Source organism: Rutidosis leptorrhynchoides, chromosome 1 (assembly GCF_046630445.1).
Source record: "Rutidosis leptorrhynchoides isolate AG116_Rl617_1_P2 chromosome 1, CSIRO_AGI_Rlap_v1, whole genome shotgun sequence".
NCBI classification, from domain to species: Eukaryota; Viridiplantae; Streptophyta; class Magnoliopsida; order Asterales; family Asteraceae; genus Rutidosis; species Rutidosis leptorrhynchoides.
This window is the reverse complement of record NC_092333.1, coordinates 381,269,023-381,288,322: the sequence shown is the minus strand read 5'-3', so window position 1 is coordinate 381,288,322 and position 19,300 is coordinate 381,269,023. Positions and strand designations below refer to the sequence as shown.

The 19,300-nt window shown below is 31.3% G+C and overlaps 1 non-coding gene across 1 annotated transcript; it reads right to left on the bottom strand.

The window, feature by feature from the left end:
• Positions 1-6,519: 6,519 nt before the first annotated feature.
• LOC139887024 (small nucleolar RNA R71) lies at positions 6,520-6,626 on the bottom strand. Its single transcript, XR_011772877.1, has one exon. It is a non-coding gene; the product is annotated as a small nucleolar RNA R71 (small nucleolar RNA).
• Between the last annotated feature and the right edge of the window lie 12,674 nt (positions 6,627-19,300).

Below are 19,300 nucleotides of genomic sequence, written 5' to 3'. Positions count from 1 at the left end.
ATCAATTTAACCACTTAAAATAATTTTTCTTCGTAGTTTAAAGAAATTTTAGAGAAGAAATAGAAAATTCTATATCCTAAAAAACTAGAGCATCGAGAAATAAGAAAGAAAAAGAGCGCGTCGAAAAATGTCGAAAAATAAAAGGTCGAAAAAAATAATAAAAAAACGTAGCGCGTCGAAACTTAAAAGTCTAAAAACTAAGAATTAAAAGTTGCGTCTAAAAATATTAAAGCTTAAAAGAAATACTATATTCAAAACGGCAATAACTTAAAAAGTACTAAAATTTATAAACTTAAAACGGCGTCGCAAAATTCTAAAGCACCTAAATCTTAGTCTAAAGAAAAAGTACTTAAGGGATTTTACGGCAAAGCCTAAAAATCTAGAAATATAAAATAGCTACGGCAAAATACTATATTTAAAACTAAGTACGAACGATAAATATACAAATGCTACGAATAAACGATTAAAATATACAATTTATAAAAAGATATAAAAAGTGATAAAATTACAAATTTATAAAAATATTATTTTTATATTATTATTTTATAAAAGTATTAAGTTTATATATTTATTAAAACTAATTATAACTTTAAAATATAAAATAAATAAAACTAAAATTAATTAATATAAAACTAAACCCTAATTAGGGTTGATTAATAATAATTATTAATAATACCGCGTAATTAATGCTGTCGGCAGAGTATCAGGCGTGTCAGATCATCTCATGCGGTCGCATGAGTTTTAGCCTTCGGGTTCATGCGGTCGCATAGCCCATATATTCCGATCACAAATTGGGCTGCTACAGTACCAGGCTCGATTATTTTTACTTTTTTTCTATTTTATATTTTTGTAAAATATTTATATAAAACTTATAAATAAGAAAAAGTTACTTATTAGTTTTTATAACTTTTCACAATAAATAGAAATATAAACTTTTTAAATTTAACTAAACTTAAAAATATAGATATATATTTTTCCTTTTCTTTTATATTTTTGATATTTAAAATGTATTTTTACAAAATTAAATTAAAAATCTTTTTTTTATATAGCGTTTCGCTTTCGGCGTTTAAGAGTCCCCGGCAACGGCGCCAAAAATACTTGATGTGCGTAGAGGTGTATACGAAATAGTTATATTTTTATTCCAAAATACTATTAAATACGATACAATTTTACACAAGTTATTTATTTATTTATAGAGTGGATATACCTAAACCTTGCTACAACACTTATAGGCAGTGTACCTAATCGTACAATAGTGTAGTTTTTAGTAAGTCCGGTTCGTCCACAGAAAACTAGCCAAGTTTAACGCTATATTTTTAAAACTATATTTGTATATATATATATATATATATATATATATATATATATATATATATATATATATATATATATATATATAACTAATATTATTATTATAAAAGGGGGTTTTTACCGTTTAATGACCGGTTTGTCAATTTTTTGTCTTAAGTCGCAGTTAAAACCTAATGTAAAATATTAAAAATAAATATAACTTAATTTAAAGTGTAAAGTAAATGACGATAATTAAAGTGCGATAAATAAAATTGCGATAATTAAAAAGTACGATAAATAAAATGACAGTAAAAAAAAGTGCGATAAAATATGAAATAAAAGAATTATGCTTATTTAAACTTCCGTAATCATGATGTTTGACGTGTTGATTTTAATTTATTACCATGGGTTAATTGTCCTTTGTCCTGGATTATTCGATATGTCCATACGGTTTTATCCATAATAGTCCATCAGTCATAAATATAAAGTACGAGAGTCTTCGTCAAATTATCCTTATACCCGAAGTCAAATATTCCAACTAATTGGGGATTCGAACTGTAACAAGGTCTTAATACTTTGTTTAATGAATACACCAGGTTATCGACTGCGTGTAATCCAAGGTTTTATTACTTTGTTAACAATTACACCAATTACCCTTGTATGTAATTTACCCCTGTTTCAACAAGTCTATTGACTATTAATCTATCTCCGTGTCCGGTAAAATGAACAATTATTGGTATTTATAGATATCTCGCCCACCGTACCAGATTACCCGATAAAATGAACAATTTTTTAGGGTGAAAATGGTGTTCCAGATTGGTTTGCCAGTAAGTTCTTCAAGTTCTTCGCTAATAGGGCAATGTAGTGGGTGAAAAGGATCACCTTCTTCACTTCTCCATTGATTAAGTAGACTACGAACCCATTCCCAGTTCATCCAAAATAGATGATGGCTAATTGGTTCGTTTGTTCTGGTTACACTGCCATTCGAGGTCGAGGAGTTCGAGGAATCAAGTGAGAAATCCATCTTATGTGATTGGAATTAGGGTTTTTAATACGAGTGGGTGTTGAATACTGAATGATATATTCGTCCCCTTGAATACGTATATGTAGCAAAAAGATTTCCGTAATTTACGAAGGAAATTTAGGAAAAGTGTTAGATAAAGTTTATTGGGATAGATATGATAAGATATGATTTGTCTATACTCCATTTATGCAATAATTGCAGTATGACGTGTCTAGATTAAAAATGATAAGTATGTAATCAGATAATGATTAAAGACTTTCAATTCATAATGGCCTATTCAGGTCTAGGGGCTTGAGCTATAGGATCTGATAATGCTAAAAACGAACATATATTTCATAGCATTATCCTTCATGAAAGACAAACTTTTAGTTGCAATTGTTCTATTTACAAATGATATTCGTTTAAATAATAAAAGGTGAAGACAAAAGACAGATTCGACGATTTGAAGACGCAAACGACCAAAAAGCTAAAAAGTACAAAGTACAATCCAAGTGGTTCAAATTATTGCTGAGAAACGTCTAAAAGTTACAAGAGTATGAGCCGCGAAACACAAAGTACATGATATTAAATAGTACGAAAGGACGTTCGAAAATCCAGAACCGGGACATGAACCAACTGTCAACGCGCGACGCAACGGGACTAAAATTACAAGTCAACTATGCACATGAATATAATATAATATATATATAATTATATATATTATATTATATAATTAAATAAAACGTCGGCAAACTAGAAAACAAATCATTGTGAGCTGGCCAAGGAAGCCATGCTATCACATGGCCAGCAAAACCAAAATCCATGCGATCGCATGGGATGAAAAGCAAGGTCAGGTGCTATAAATAGCCAGCGAATTCGACATTTTATTTACACCTTATTCAATTACTCTCTATCTCTCAATATATATTTATATTTTAATTATAATTTTAATTTTAATATTAAGTTAATAATAATAAGGTTATAGTGGCGAATGTTTTAAGTTTGTAAGTCAAAATTCTGTCCGTGTAACACTACGCGATTAATACTCATTGTAAGTTATGTTCAACCTTTTTAAATTAATGTCTCGTAGCTAAGTTATTATTATGTTTATTTAAGCCGAAGTAATCGTGATGTTGGACTAAATATTAAGACTAGGTTATTGGGCTTTGGACCATAATTGGGGTTTGGACAAAAGACCGACACATGTGGAAATTAGACTATGGGCTATTAATGGGCTTTATATTAACTAAATGATATCTCGTTAATTTAATGCAGAGATTTACAACTTGACGTATTTATATATAACCACATACGCTTAATCGGGTATGGTAGGCGGGATATCTATAAATACTAATAATTTTTCATTTGACCGGACACGGGGATGGATTAATAGTCACTGGACTCATTAAAACAGGGGTGGATTACATTCAAGGGTAATTGGTGTAATTGTTAACAAAGTATTAAAACCTTGGATTACACGCAGTCGATAACCTGGTGTATTCATTAAACAAAGTATTAAGACCTTGTTACAGTTTAAGTCCCCAATTAGTTGGAATATTTGACTTCCGGTATAAGGTTAATTTGGCAAAGACTCTCGCACTTTATAATTATGACCGATGGACTATTATGGACAAAACCAGATGGACATATCGAATAATCCAGGACAAAGGACAATTAACCCATGGTAATAAATTAAAATCAGCATGTCAAACATCATGATTATGGAAGTTTAAATAAGCATAATTCCTTTAATTTATATCTCATCGTACTTTTATTTACCGTCATTTTATTTATCGTCATTTTATTTATCGTACTTTAAATTATTGCACTTTTATTTATCGCACTTTTATTTATCGTCATTTACTTTACGCTTTAATTTTAGTTATATTTATTTTTAATATTTTACATTAGGTTTTAATTGTGACTTAAGTTTTAAAATCGACAAACCGGTCATTAAACGGTAAAACCCCCCTTTATAATAATAATAATTCTACTTATATATCTATATATTTATACAAATATAGTTTAAAATATATATAGCGTTAAACTCAGCTAGCTCCATGTGGAACGAACTAGACTTACTAAAAACTACACTACTCTACGATTAGGTACACTGACTATAAGTATTGTAGCATGTGTAAAATTGTATCGTATTTAATAGTATTTCGTAGTAAAATTAATAGTATTACGTACTATACCTCGCACACATCATGTATTTTTGGCGCCGCTGCCGGGGAACTCAACAACGCCGAAAGCGAAACGCTATAAAAAAATTAGTTTTTAAGATATTTTTGTAAAAATATAATATTTCTTATTTTGTAAAAATATTTTGTTAAAAATACAAAAATATAAAAACATAAAAAAAAGAAATATATATTTCTATATTTTTAAGTTTTTAAATTAAAAGTTTATATTTTAAAGAGTTATAAAACTAATAAGTAATATTTTTTTATATAAAACTAATAAGTTTATATTTATATTTTATATATATTAAACTTAGAAAAAAAATTAAATAAATTAGAAATCGGGCCACAATACTGTAGCAGCCCAAGAACTAAACTGGATTACTGGTCCATGCCACCGCATGAGCCTGAAAGCATTATCTCATGCGATCGCATGAGCAGCTGTGACAGGCAAACCTGGTACATCATTTATTACGAGTAGGGTTTTAAATTAATTATTATTATTATTATTATTAACCCTAATTAGGTTTTAGTTATTTAATTAGTTTTTAATTTTAAGTTTTAATTTATAACTTGTAATATTAAGTTTTTATTAATTATATAAAATTAATACTTTTATAAAAAAAATAATATTTTTATAAAAATAAGTAATTTTATTACTTTTTATATCTTTTTATAAATTGTATATTTTAATCGTTTAATTCGTAATTTATATATTTATTGTTCGTAATTAGTTCGTAACTTAGTATTTTGCCGTAGTTACTTTATTTCTAGATTTTTAAGCTTTGCCATAAAATCCCTTAAGAGCTTTTTCTTTAGATTAAGATTTAGGCGCTTTAGAATTTTATGACGTCACTTATCGCTTTAGTATTTAATAGATTTTAGTGCCTTTTAAGTTATTGCCATTTTGGATATAGAATTTCTTTTAAGGTTTAATTCCTTTAGACACAAGTTTTAATATTTAGTTTTTAGACTTTTAAGTTTCGACGCTTTGCTTTCTTATTATTATTTTTTCGACCTTTTATTTTTTGACTTTTTTTTTCGACGCACTCTTTTTCTTTCTTATTTCTCGACGCTCTAGTTTTTAGGACATGGATTTTATCTTCAAAATTTTGACGAAAAATTATTTTAAGTGGTTAAATTGATAGACATCCAAAATTTTCTGGTTCGTAGTAATAGTTGGATTTGTTAGTAGCGAGTTGTGGGCTTCCAATTTAAAGGGTCCTGGTTACCTGCTGCATCTATTGGCTATTCGAAACATGGGCAAAATCAGAAAAATCTATTAATTTGATAACTTATATAATTTTTTTTTATCTTTATAACTAATAGGATATTCTGTGAATGCACCGAGCAAAACGCTCACCACCTTTCATACGTTCACCACCTGTAACTCGATCAAGACATCTAGCCAACATTGTCGCCGTTGATTTTTCTTTAGAATCATCATCTACTCGACCAAGTACTTCAATTCAAATTTCAGATAATCCATTTTTTGAACCCGACCTCACAATTGAGAACCCGGAGGATATTCAAGGACAATTCAAAGATCCTGAACAACTAATCATTCCTCCTTGACCACAAATTACTCATCCAGAGATTGTCGAGGAAGAAACCATTAAATCAGAATCCTCGAGTAATTCAGATTCAACAAATTCAATCATGGAAAATCAGGAACCTCTAAGTATGGAAGACCGAATGAGAGCAAAACGCACTGGCCAAGGTTATGCAATTACTCAACTAGATATTAATGCGCCAGATTATGAAATTAAAGGACAAATCCTACACATGGTAACAAATCAATGCCAATTTAGTGGTGCGCCGAAGGAAGATCCAAACGAACATCTTCGTATCTTTAATAGGATCTGTACTCTATTTAAAATTAGAGAAGTTGAGGATGAACAGATCTATCTCATGTTATTTCCCTGGACTTTAAAGGGAGAAGCCAAAGATTGGTTAGAATCGTTACCTGAAGGGGCGATTGATACATGGGATATTTTAGTTGAGAAATTTCTTAAAAGATTCTTTCCGGCATCTAAAGCCGTGAGACTTCAAGGAGAAATTGTTACTTTCACGCAGAAGCCAAATGAAACTCTATATGAGGCGTGGACAAGATTTGGGAAGTTGTTAAGAGGATGTCCTCAACATGGTTTAGACATTTATCAAATAGTACAAATATTCTACCAAGGATGTGACATTACTACACGAAAAGACATCGACATAGCAGCTGGTGGTTCCATTATGAAGAAAACCGCAATTGAAGCTTACAAAATTATTGATAACACATCCTCCAACTCACATGAGTGGCATCAAGAAAAAGACATCGCTAGATCATCTAAAGCGGCTAGAGCCGATTCTAGCCATGACTTTGATTCCATTTCCGCAAAGTTAGATGCTCTCGAGAGACGAATGGAAAAGATGACTAAGGATATTCACGCAATACGCATTAGTTGTGAACAGTGTGGAGGACCACATTTGACAAAAGATTGTTTCGGTATTGAACAAACAATGGAACAAAGAGAGAATGTTTCATATATAAACTAAAGGCCTGGAAATAATTATCAGAATAATTATCAACCGCCAAGACCAAACTACAATCAGTATTATAACCGAAATGTTCCATACAACAACCAACAAGGTCCTAGCAATCAACAAGTATCTAATAATACTTACAACCAGCAAAGACCTATTTTTCCAAATAAACCACCACAAACCGATGATAAAAAGCCAAATTTAGAAGACATGATGTCGAAGCTAGTTGAATCTCAAACACAATTTTTCACATCTCAGAAACAAACCAATGAACAGAATGCTCAAGCATTTAGAAATCAACAAGCTTCTATCCAAAATCTGGAATAAGAAGTGAGCAACCTAGCAAGGTTGATAGGTGAAAGAAAACCGGGGAGTCTACCCAGCGATACAAATGCTAACCCCCGGAATGTAACAGCTAAAGCCACTACCATGAGAAGTGGTATTACACTTAAACCACCTGAAATGCCTGTAATTTCTGATGACTCTATTCCTACTACACAGGCACCACAGCCTGAGCAAGAGAAGGAAACAGAACCGGTAGTTGAAGAGGTTAATGAAGATAACACAGTTAAGGCAAAGCCTTATGTTAAACCATACCAACTACCGCTTCCTTACCCGAGTAAAATAAGAAAGAAAGACTTGAAGCCGAGCAATCCAAATTTTTGGATATGTTTAAACAAATAAATGCCAGTCATCCTTTCATTGATGTGATTTCAGGAATGCCAAGATACGCTAAATTCCTGAAAGATCTAATCACAAATAGAAATAAAATGGAAGAACTCTCGGCTGTTACAATGAATGCTAATTGTTATGCAGTGCTATTGAATAAACTACCAGAAAAACTCTCAGATCCGGGAAGTTTCACAATTCCATATTTTCTGGGTAGTCTTAGTTCAATAGAAGCACTGGCAGACTTAGGTGCTAGTCTAAATCTAATGCCGTATTCATTATACGCTAAACTAGACCTCGGAGAATTGAAACCAACACGAATAAGCATACAACTAGCCGATCGATCAGTAAAATATCCTAGAAGGATAAGGGAAAACATGCTAGTTAAAGTTGGTACTTTAGTATTTTCAGTAGATTTTGTTATTCTGGACATAGAAGAAGATTCTCGAGTTCCTCTCATATTAGGAAGACCATTCTTAAACACGGCTAAAGCAATAATAGACGTGTTTGGAAAGAAACTGACCCTAAGTATAGAGGACGAGAGTGTTACCTTTTCTGTAGATAGAGCCATGCAACAACCGCAATCTGCAGATGATACATGTTATTATATTCAAACTATAGATTCACATGCAGAATTGTTAGAAGAATTTCCAGAATTACAAGGAACAAGAGAATGTTCTTTAGGAGAAGGAACTGAACCAATTAATGAAGCTGAAATGTTAGCTACACTCATGTCTAATGAATACGAACCAACAACAGAAGAACTTCAAATGTTAAAAGAGGAAGACAGATATCGATATAAATCATCGATAGAAGAACCACCAACATTAGAGTTAAAGCCACTTCCAAACCATTTGAAATACGCTTATTTACGTGGTGAATCTGAATTACCTGTAATAATATCGTCTTCTCTTACGAAAAATGAAAAATCTCAACTCATTTCTGTGCTAAAAGCTCATAAACCAGCTATTGCATGGAAAATTCATGACATTAAAGGAATAAGTCCTTCGTATTACACACATAAAATCCTTATGGAAGAAAATCATAAAACATATGTGCAACGCCAACGAAGACTAAATCCTAATATGCAAGATGTTGTTAAGAAAGAAATTATTAAACTGCTAGCGGGTTTAATTTATCCAATCTCTGATAGTCCATGGGTAAGCCCAGTTCAATGCGTACCTAAGACGGGTGGCATGACTGTCATCACAAATGAAAAAATGAGCTTATTCCTACTAGGACTGCAACAGGATGGCGTGTTTGTATTGATTATAGAAAATTAAATGACGCCACCAGAAAAGATCACTTTCCCTTACCTTCCATTGATCAAATGTTGGAAAGGTTAGCCGGGAATAGTTACTATTGTTTTCTTGACGGTTTCTCTGGATACTTTCAAATTCCAATCGCACCCGAGGATCAAGAGAAAACCATATTCACGTGCCCTTATGGTACTTTTACTTACAAACGCATGCCATTTGGACTATGCAACGTCCCTGCAACATTTCTAAGGTGCACGATGGTGATTTTTCAAGTCATGATAGAAGAATGCATGGAAGTTTTCATGGATGACTTTTCAGTCTTCGGTGATACTTTTGAAACATGTCTAGTTAATCTTGAACGAATGCTTATTAGATGCGAGCAATCAAATCTAGTTCTTAATTGGGAGAAATGCCATTTCATGGTTAAAGAAGGCATCGTTCTTGGTCATAAAATTTCAAAGGAAGGAATTGAAGTGGATAGAGCTAAAGTAGATGTAATTGCTAAACTTCCACATCCCACCAATGTTAGAGGAGTTAGGAGTTTTCTAGGGCATGCCGGTTTTTACCGACGTTTCATGAAAGATTTTTCTAAAATTGCCACTCCTATGAATAACCTCCTAGAAAAGGATGCTCCATTCATCTTTTCGAATGAATGCATCAAATATTTTAATATTCTTAAAGAAAAACTCACTAATGCGCCGATCATGATAACTTCAAATTGGAATCTACCATTTGAACTCATGTGCTGTAGTGACCCGAACTTTTCCATGTTTTTATATATTAAATGAAATTGTTATTTACATGATTAAGTGTTTCCAACATGTTAAGCAATCAAACTTGTTAAGACTTGATTAATTGAAATAGGTTTTGTGATGACCCAGAAATTTCTGACCAAATTTAAACCTTAATCTCTATATGTTTCCGACACGATAAGCAAAATCTGTAATGTTGAGTCTAGAAAGTTTGAAATCTACATTCGGATAATCAGTTACCCTTTTAACCATGCCTGACGATTCACGAACCCTTAATTGTAAACAGAGATGTATAATTATATAATTAAATAATTCTATATAATAAACTATTATATGATTTAGTTATTATGAAAGATAACAAAGAATTTATTATTTTATTATAGAGTAAATTAAATATATAGGATTTTGAACATAAATGGTCAACAATAAAACGGTATTAAAAGAATAATACTTTGAGGTTATATTTATCTATGTAATAAAAATTGACATTTAAAACATAATAGTCTGAATATTATATATATATATATATATATATATATATATATATATATATATATATATAATATCTATATATAATTATTAATATAAATTGTTAAAATGTACAAATATTTAATATATAAAATATATATTATATAAATAATTAATATTATATAATTAATATTATATAATATAAATATGTGAAATTACAAGTTAAAATATAATCATTATATTACTATTTTTATTATTGTTTTTCTTATTATCATTAAAATTAGTATTATTTCTGTTATTATTATTAGTATTTTTAATATTATTACTAATATAAACTTAATAGAATTATTATTATTATTTTATTTAATTATTTAAATATAATTTACATATTAAAAAATCAGATAAAGGTACGCAAGCTGTTTTATGTCCATATCTGTATTTGATTTCTCCACCTGCTCCTGATTTCCTGTCTACTCCATATCATTTTTTAATCTTTATTTTTTTTTTTGTTTTCTGGTACATTAGTTGAACCTGTGAGTAACTCTTTCTTTATAAAACAACAATTCTTCATATTTGTGGATTTAATCATTCAAGTTAACACTCTCAATATCAATTAAAACAACCCATAATGATTTAAATCAGTTAAATTCATTATATAATTTTTTTTAAGCTCGACACACTCTGCCATTCACTTTTTTCACCATATCTCGATTACGAACAAGTTTTCAAAAAGTAATAATGCAAAGTTGTTAGGAATCATTCTCTTAAACTTTCTGCAAAATTATACAATCCAATTCCTAAAAACGAGTTCGAATTTACGAGTCAAAGATTTGGTTTTAAAAAGTCAACCTTTGTTCATTAATCAAATTCGAAGTTTGTGATAAGAATTAAATTTAATTGACGACTTCTGAAGTTTCCTGGAATGATTTAAGAATTAATTCATGTTGTGATTATATTCTAAAAGTGTCCGAATTTTTAATTCACCATTTTGAGTTCAAATGGTGTTCGTGAAGGCTATTGCTGCTATATGTATATTTTTTTTATGTAAATCAAATCAACCACAGTTAGGATCGTTTTCTGTTATTGTTACAAAGCCTAAATTGAACTGGTTGTCAATGCTGGAGTGGAATATAGTCCTCTGGTCGATCGAATTTATTAAGAGGAAGATGAAGAACACAGAAATATGGTTAAATATATTTACTTAGGAATAATAACAGAAAGAGTGAAGGCAGTAGAGTGGTTTAGGGTGTTTGACGGTTTACAGGAGGTCTCGGGTTCGAGGTTGAGCAACGACAGTTTTTTTTTAAACTTGTTTAAAGGTAGCCATTTCTATTATTATTATTATCATTGTTATATTATGATTATTATTATCATTTTAGATATCATTATTAATATTATGATGATAATTACAAAAATGAATATTATTCTTATTATTGTTAAATTAGGTATTGTTATAACTATGATACTACAATCTATTATTATTATCATTAAATATTAGCATTATCATTATTACTACTAATATTAAAATATGAATTAATATGATTATGATTATTATTATTATTATTAATATTCTCATTATTATTATTAAGTACTATTATTATAGTATGGAATTAACATTTGACATTAAATATTAGTATTAACATATAATTATTGAAATTCTATAAAAACTATCATTACTATCATTTTTTGTACATTATTATTATTATTATCAGTATTTTCTATATCATTATTATTAAAGTTTTAATAACGTTGATAAGGTTATCAGTACAAAAATAAAGACTATTTATATAAAAATATATTCAATACACATAACTTAACTATATTAATAATTCTATATATAAAATGAAAATATATAATTATATAATAAAACTTACAAATTATTAGATATAACAATTACATCACTAATAATAACATATAAATTTATTCGATTACGATTTTATGTATTAATATACATACAAATGATATAGGTTCGTGAATCTGAGGCCAACCCTACACTTGTTTGATGTTATTATATGTATTTTTACTACAAAATATATTAGGTGAGTTTCATTTGCTCCCTTTTTACTCATTACATTTTTTGGGCTGAGAATACATGCAAATGCTTTATTAACTGTTTTACAATATTTATATGCGTGAGTTTCATTAATCCCTTTTTAAATGCTTTTGCAATATATATTTTTGGGACTGAGAATACATGCGCTGTTTTTTTATAACTATTTTATGAAATAGACACAAGTAATTGAAACTACATTATATGGTTGAATTATCGAAATCGAATATACCCCTTTTATTAAGTCTGGTAATCTAAGAATTAGGGAACAGACACCCTAATTGACGCGAACTCTAAAAATAGATCTATCGGGCCCAACAAGCCCCATCCAAAGTACTGGATGCTTTAGTACTTCAAAATTTGTATCATGTCCGAAGGAGGATCCTGGAATGATGGGGATATTCTTATATGCATATTGTGAATGTCGGTTACCAGATGTTCAATCCATATGAATGATATTTTTATCTCTATGCATGTGACGTATGTTTATGAGAAATGGAAATATGAAATCTTGTGGTCTATTAAGATTATGAAATGATTATTTGTGTTAAACTAATGATCTCACCAACCTTTTGGTTGACACTTGAAAGCATGTTTATTCTCAGGTACGAAAGAAATCTTCCGCTGTGCATTTTGAAATGTCCCGTTCTTATTGATTAAAAACGTTCCATATTAATTGATTTCGTTGCGAGGTTTTGACCTCTATATGAGACGTTTTTCAAAGACTGCATTCATTTTAAAACAAACCATAACCTTTATTTTATCAATAAAGGTTTAAAAAGCTTTACGTAGATTATCAAATAATGATAATCTAAAATATCCTGTTTACACACGACCATTACATAATGGTTTACAATACAAATATGTTACAACAAAATAAGTTTCTTGAATGCAGTTTTTACACAATATCATACAAGCATGGACTCCAAATCTCGTTCTTATTTAAGTATGCGACAGCGGAAGCTCTTAATAATCACCTGAGAATAAACATGTTTAAAACGTCAACAAAAATGTTGGTGAGTTATAGGTTTAACCTATATATATATATATATATATATATATATATATATATATATATATATATATATATATATATATATATATATATATATATATCAAATCATAATAATAGACCACAAGATTTCATATTTCAATACACATCCCATACATAGAGATAAAAATCATTCATATGGTGAACACCTGGTAACCGACATTAACAAGATGCATATATAAGAATATCCCCATCATTCCGGGACACCCTTCGGATATGATATAAATTTCGAAGTACTAAAGCATCCGGTACTTTGGATGGGGTTTGTTAGGCCCAATAGATCTATCTTTAGGATTCGCGTCAATTAGGGTGTCTGTTCCCTAATTCTTAGATTACCAGACTTAATAAAAAGGGGCATATTCGATTTCAATAATTCAACCATAGAATGTAGTTTCACGTACTTGTGTCTATTTTGTAAATCATTTATAAAACCTGCATGTATTCTCATCTCAAAAATATTAGATTTTAAAAGTGGGACTATAAGTCACTTTCATAGATTTTTACTTCGTCGGGAAGTAAGACTTGGCCACTGGTTGATTCACGAACCTATAACAATATATACATATATATTAAAGTATGTTCAAAATATATTTACAACACTTTTAATATATTTTGATGTTTTAAGTTTATTAAGTCAGCTGTCCTCGTTAGTAACCTACAACTAGTTGTCCACAGTTAGATGTACAGAAATAAATCGATAAATATTATCTTGAATCAATCCACGACCCAGTGTATACGTATCTCAGTATTGATCACAACTCAAACTATATATATTTTGGAATCAACCTTAACCCTGTATAGCTAACTCCAACATTCACATATAGAGTGTCTATGGTTGTTCCGAAATATATATAGATGTGTCGACATGATAGGTCGAAACATTGTATACATGTCTATGGTATCTCAAGATTACATAATATACAATACAAGTTGATTAAGTTATGGTTGGAATAGATTTGTTACCAATTTTCACGTAGCTAAAATGAGAAAAATTATCCAATCTTGTTTTACCCATAACTTCTTCATTTTAAATCCGTTTTGAGTGAATCAATTTGCTATGATTTCATATTGAACTCTATTTTATGAATCTAAACAGAAAAAGTATCGGTTTATAGTCGGAAAAATAAGTTACAAGTCATTTTTATAAAGGTAGTCATTTCAGTCGAAAGAACGACGTCTAGATGACCATTTTAGAAAACATACTTCCACTTTGAGTTTAACCATAATTTTTGGATATAGTTTCATGTTCATAATAACAATCATTGTTTCAGAATAACAACTTTTAAATCAAAGTTTATCATAGTTTTTAATTAACTAACCCAAAACAGCCCGCGGTGTTACTACGACGGCGTAAATCCGGTTTTACAGTGTTTTTCGTGTTTCCAGGTTTTAAATCATTAAGTTAGCATATCATATAGATATAGAACATATGTTTAGTTGATTTTAAAAGTCAAGTTAGAAGGATTAACTTTTGTTTGCGAACAAGTTTAGAATTAACTAAACTATGTTCTAGTGATTACAAGTTTAAACCTTCGAATAAGATAGCTTTATATGTATGAATTGAATGATGTTATGAACATTATTACTACCTTAAGTTCCTTGGATAAACCTACTGGAAAAGAGAAAAATGGATCTAGCTTCAACGGATCCTTGGATGGCTCGAAGTTCTTGAAGCAGAATCATGACACGAAAACAAGTTCAAGTAAGATCATCACTTGAAATAAGATTGTTATAGTTATAGAAATTGAACCAAAGTTTGAATATGATTATTACCTTGTATTAGAATGATAACCTACTGTAAGAAACAAAGATTTCTTGAGGTTGGATGATCACCTTACAAGATTGGAAGTGAGCTAGCAAACTTGAAAGTATTCTTGATTTTATGTAACTAGAACTTTTGGAATTTATGAAGAACACTTAGAACTTGAAGATAGAACTTGAGAGAGATAAATTAGATGAAGAAAATTGAAGAATGATAGTGTTTGTAGGTGTTTTTGGTCGTTGGTGTATGGATTAGATATAAAGGATATGTAATTTTTTTTTCATGTAAATAAGTCATGAATGATTACTCATATTTTTGTAATTTTATGAGATATTTCATGCTAGTTTCCAAATGATGGTTCCCACATGTGTTAGGTGACTCACATGGGCTGCTAAGAGCTGATCATTGGAGTGTATATACCAATAGTACATACATCTAAAAGCTGTGTATTATACGAGTACGAATACGGGTGCATACGAGTAGAATTGTTGATGAAACTGAACGAGGATGTAATTGTAAGCATTTTTGTTAAGTAGAAGTATTTGGATAAGTGTATTGAAGTCTTTCAAAAGTGTATAAATACATATTAAAACACTACATGTATATACATTTTAACTGAGTCGTTAAGTCATCATTAGTCGTTACATGTAAGTGTTGTTTTGAAACCTTTAGGTTAACGATCTTGTTAAATGTTGTTAACCCAATGTTTATAATATCAAATGAGATTTTAAATTATTATATTATCATAATATTATCATGTATGAATATCTCTTAATATGATATATATACATTAAATGTCTTTACAACGATAATCGTTACATATATGTCTCGTTTAAAAATCATTAAGTTAGTAGTCTTGTTTTTACATATGTAGTTCATTGTTAATATACTTAATGATATGTTTACTTATCATAGTATCATGTTAACTATATATATATCCATATATATGTCATCATATAGTTTTTACAAGTTTTAACGTTCGTGAATCACCGGTCAACTTGGGTGGTCAATTGTCTATATGAAACATATTTCAATTAATCAAGTCTTAACAAGTTTGATTGCTTAACATGTTGGAAACATTTAATCATGTAAATATCAATCTCAATTTATATATATAAATATGGAAACGTTCGGGTCACTACAGTACCTACCCGTTAAATAAATTTCGTCCCGAAATTTTAAGCTGTTGAAGGTGTTGATGAATCTTCTGGAAATAGATGCGGGTATTTCTTCTTCATCTAATCTTCATGCTCCCAGGTGAACTCGGGTCCTCTACGAGCATTCCATCAAACCTTAACAATTGGTATCTTGTTTTGCTTAAGTCTTTTAACCTCACGATCCATTATTTCGACGGGTTCTTCGATGAATTGAAGTTTTTCGTTGATTTGGATTTCATCTAATGGAATAATGAGATCTTCTTTAGTAAAATATTTCTTCAAATTCGAGACGTGGAAAGTGTTATGTATAGCCGCGAGTTGTTGAGGTAACTCAAGTCGGTAAGCTACTGGTCCGACACGATCAATAATCTTGAATGGTCCAATATACCTTGGATTTAATTTCCCTCGTTTACCAAATCGAACAACGCCTTTCCAAGGTGCAACTTTAAGCATGACCATCTCTCCAATTTCAAATTCTATATCTTTTCTTTTAATGTCAGCGTAGCTCTTTTGTCGACTTTGGGCGGTTTTCAACCGTTGTTGAATTTGAATGATCTTCTCGGTAGTTTCTTGTATAATCTTCGGACCCGTAATCTGTCTATCCCCCACTTCATTCCAACAAATCGGAGACCTGCACTTTCTACCATAAAGTGCTTCAAACGACGCCATCTCAATGCTTGAATGGTAGCTGTTGTTGTAGGAAAATTCTGCTAACAGTAGATGTCGATCCCAACTGTTTCTGAAATCAATAACACATTCTCGTAGCATGTCTTCAAGCGTTTGTATCGTCCTTTCGCTCTACCCATCAGTTTGTGGATGATAGGCAGTACTCATGTCTAGACGAGTTCCTAATGCTTGCTGTAATGTCTGCCAGAATCTTGAAATAAATCTACCATCCCTATCAGAGATAATAGAGATTGGTATTCCATGTCTGGAGACGACTTCCTTCAAATACAGTCGTGCTAACTTCTCCATCTTGTCATCTTCTCTTATTGGCAGGAAGTGTGCTGATTTGGTGAGACGATCAACTATTACCCAAATAGTATCAAAACCACTTGCAGTCCTTGGCAATTTAGTGATGAAATCCATGGTAATGTTTTCCCATTTCCATTCCGGGATTTCGGGTTGTTGAAGTAGACCTGATGGTTTCTGATGCTCAGCTTTGACCTTAGAACACGTCAAACATTCTCCTACGTATTTAGCAACATCTGCTTTCATACCCGGCCACCAAAAATGTTTCTTGAGATCCTTGTACATCTTCCCCGTTCCAGGATGTATTGAGTATCTGGTTTTATGAGCTTCTCTAAGTACCATTTCTCTCATATCTCCAAATTTTGGTACCCAAATCCTTTCAGACCTATACCGGGTTCCGTCTTCCCGAATATTAAGATGCTTTTCCGATCCTTTGGGTATTTCATCCTTTAAATTTCCCTCTTTTAAAACTCTTTGTTACGCCTCCTTTATTTGAGTAGTAAGGTTATTATGAATCATTATATTCATAGATTTTACTCGAATGGGTTCTCTGTCCTTCCTGCTCAAGGCATCTGCTACCACATTTGCCTTCCCCGGGTGGTAACGAATCTCAAAGTCGTAATCATTCAATAATTCAATCCACCTACGTTGCCTCATATTCAGTTGTTTCTGATTAAATATGTGTTGAAGACTTTTATGGTCGGTATATATAATACTTTTGACCCCATATAAGTAGTGCCTCCAAGTCTTTAATGCAAAAACAACCGCGCCTAATTCCAAATCATGCGTCGTATAATTTTGTTCGTGAATCTTCAATTGTCTAGACGCATAAGCAATCACCTTCGTTCGTTGCATTAATACACAACCGAGACCTTGCTTTGATGCGTCACAATAAATCACAAAATCATCATTCCCTTCAGGCAATGACAATATAGGTGCCGTAGTTAGCTTTTTCTTCAATAACTAAAACGCTTTCTCTTGTTCATCATTCCATTCAAATTTCTTCCCTTTATGCGTTAATGCAGTCAAGGGTTTTGCTATTCTGGAAAAGTCTTGGATGAACCTTCTGTAGTAACCATCTAGTTCTAAAAACTGGCGTATGTGTTTCGGAGTTTTCGGGGTTTCCCACTTTTCAACAGTTTCTATCTTTGCCGGATCCACCTTAATACCCTCTTTGTTCAATATGTGACCGAGGAATTGAACTTCTTCCAACCAAAATGCACACTTTGAAAACTTAGCGTACAATTCTTCCTTCCTCAATACTTCTAACACCTTTCTCAAATGTTCACCGTGTTCTTGGTCATTCTTTGAGTAAATAAGTATGTCATCAATGAAAACAATGACAAACTTGTCAAGGTATGGTCCACACACTCGGTTCATAAGGTCCATGAACATAGCTGGTGCATTAGTTAAACCAAACGGCATGACCATAAACTCGTAATGACCGTAACGTGTTCTGAAAGCAGTCTTTGGAATATCATCTTCTTTCACCCGCATTTGATGATACCCAGAACATAAGTCAATCTTTGAATAAACAGACGAGCCTTGTAGTTGATCAAATAAGTCATCGATTCTCGGTAGTGGGTAGCGGTTCTTGATGGTAAGTTTGTTCAACTCTCGGTAGTCGATACACAACCTGAATGTACCATCTTTCTTCTTGACAAACAAAACAGGAGCTCCCCACGGTGATGTGCTTGGTCGAATGAAACCACGCTCTAAAAGTTCTTGTAATTGGCTTTATAGTTCTTTCATCTCGCTGGGTGCAAGTCTGTAAGGAGCACGAGCTATTGGTGCAGCTCCTGGTATAAGATCTATTTGAAATTCAACGGATCGATGTGGGGGTAATCCCGGTAATTCTTTCGGAAATACATCGGGAAATTCTTTTGCAATGGGAACATCATTGATGCTCTTTTCTTCAGTTTGTACTTTCTCGACGTGTGCTAGAACAGCATAGCAACCTTTTCTTATTAGTTTTTGTGCCTTCAAATTACTAATAAGATGTAGCTTCGTGTTGCCCTTTTCTCCGTACACCATTAAGGGTTTTCCTTTTTCTCGTATAATGCGAATTGCATTTTTGTAACAAACGATCTCTGCTTTTACTTCTTTCAACCAGTCCATACTGATTATCACATCAAAACTCCCTAACTCTACTGGT